The sequence below is a fragment of the Belonocnema kinseyi genome, chromosome 10 (genome assembly GCF_010883055.1).
Source record: "Belonocnema kinseyi isolate 2016_QV_RU_SX_M_011 chromosome 10, B_treatae_v1, whole genome shotgun sequence".
Classification (NCBI taxonomy): domain Eukaryota; kingdom Metazoa; phylum Arthropoda; class Insecta; order Hymenoptera; family Cynipidae; genus Belonocnema; species Belonocnema kinseyi.
Window position 1 is genome coordinate 64,197,465 of NC_046666.1, and position 2,627 is coordinate 64,200,091.

Genomic DNA, 2,627 nt, shown 5'->3' on the forward strand with positions numbered 1-2,627 from the left:
CGAAATGATTTCAAATGAAAAAAAAATTTTTTAACGGAAGAATTGCATTAACAACTAAACAGTTCAACTTTGAAGCAAATAAGACAAACTTTAACAAATAAAAATGACTTTTCAATCATAAAAGATACATTGTCAATAAAAAGGATGAATTTTTGAAGAAAACAGTTGCATTTTTTACCAAAGAAGATCACTTTAAAAAAATAGTTTAATTTTCGACCTAAAATGATGCATTTTTAACCAAATTCTCGAATTTTCAAAAACAAAATGTACTAAAATTGAAACAAAAATAGTTGCATTTTAAACGAAATATGTAGTTCAATTTTCAAGTCAAAAAGAAGATTTTTTTAGAACATTCGATTTTTCAACAAATTCATTCCAAAAGAACGAATTTTCAACAAAATAGTTGAATTTTCTACAAAAAAGACGACTTGAACAAAATAGTGGAATTTTCAACTATATATGTAGTTGAATATTCATTTTAAAGAAATAAGTTTTCAACGAAACATGAAATATTTAAATGTTTAGTTACAAAATTACTTTTCAGCCAAACAAAAGAAACAAATTTTCAACCAGTTGAATGCAACGAAAAAAAAAAAGATTTTTGAAAGAAATAATTGAATTTTTAACCAAATATATGAATTTTAAACAAAGGAAAATTAATATTATCAACAAAAAAAAAAGAATTTTGAAGACACATGTCAACATTTTTCAACCGAAGGGGCAAATTTAAAAAATGAATTTTTATCCAAGTGGTTCAACTTTAAATCGATTAGTAAAATTTTTAAGTTCATTTTTTAATGAAAAAGATTAATTTTCAACGAAATAGTGGAATTTTTAACTAGAATAATGAACTTTCAATAACAAAAAATGATTTTTCATCAAATAGTTCAACTTTAAACAATGTAGCTGATATTTCAACCATATAAGATTTTTATTTTAAAATAAAAACAGGGTATTTAAACCTAAAAATCCGAATTATAAACAAAATAGTTGAATCCTCAACCAAAACAGATACTAGTTGATATTTCAAACTCAAAAACATTTTTATGTTTAATAAAAAATAGTCGAATGTGTCCAAAAATAATCAATTTATAACGAAAAATGTAATAGTTAATATTCCAAGAAAAAAGATTTTAATTTTAATTTAAAAACTTTTGAGTTCATCTAAAAAAGATGAATTCGTAACGAAAAATGTAATAGTATTTCCTTTCAATAAAATAGTTGATATTTCAACCAAAAACATTTTAATTTTAAATAAAAAACAGTAGAGTTTATCTGAGAAAAGATGTATTCTCAACGAAAAATTTCAACCGATGAAGTCGAACTTTTCAAAAAAATAGTTGAATTCTCAATCAAGTAACTGCACTTTTAACCAATAAGATCAAATTTCTACCAAAAGAAATTAATTTTCCATAAAACAATTGAGTTTTCAAAAAATGACTTTTGGACAAGAGCAATGAGTTTTAAACAAACAAAAAAAAATGAATTAAAAAAACTTTTTAACAAAATTGTTGAATTTTAAACGTAAAAATATGAATTTTCAACAAAAAAGTTTATTTTTAACCGGATAGTTTAATTTGAAACTAAATACAAAAAGATTCAACCAAGCAGTGGAATTTTCAATTAAAAAGATTATTTTGTTACCAAAAATACGAATTTACGGCAAAATACATCATTTTTCAACCACAAATGGAATAATTAAATATTCACTTGAAAAAATTAATTTGCAAAAAAAAAAACAATTTTCAACCAAAGAGTTCAATCTTCAACCAATAAGTTTAACCAATAATGTTTTTAAAAAATAGTTCAATTTTCAACCAAAAATATGAATTCGCAATTAAACGTTCAATAGTTGAAAAAATAGGCGAATCTTGAACCAAATAGTAGAAATTCTAAGCGAAAAAGATTAATTCTGAACCAAAAATATAATAGTAGACTTTTCAATTTAAAAAAATTATCTTTGAACGAAAAATAGTTCAACTTTATTATTAACTTCTATTATTCAATTCGCATTTAAGCGGAAACGAGAAGGTAATCGAGGAAAGAATCTTGAGTATTCAATTTTATGCTTTACTTGTAACATAAAGTCACCAATTTTCACTCTTTCAAGCAATTCAAAAAATTGTTATTCACGTTTATATTATATATTATTTTTCATATTACATCTCATCATTTATATCATACAATCTATCCCCGCCGTTCACTCTGGCAGTGGGTCGTGGTTTTTGAACGGCTCCTAATTAAAATACTAGATGATAAATATTTGAAAGCTGATGAAAAAGTTGTGGCTTGAAAATATTTTTGTAAGGAAAGTTATAATCAAAAGACTGTAACTGTTGTTTCTTAATAAGAGTGTTTATAACAATAGGTTTGAATTTTGGTGAATGATTGAATGGCATTGAATTTGCTTCCGAGTTTTCAATGGAAATCATCAGAAAAATTGAAGTATTATAATAAAATTGTATAATAATCATAATAATAATAATATCCGCAGTGGTTTTGCGCACTATTATAAGTGAGTTAATTGATGATAGAGTCATTTTATATTTTAGATTTCCAAATTTAGGTTTCAATCATTTTTTCTCCACACAAAAATAAGGGTTTCACGCAAAATGTTCTTTTTTCAC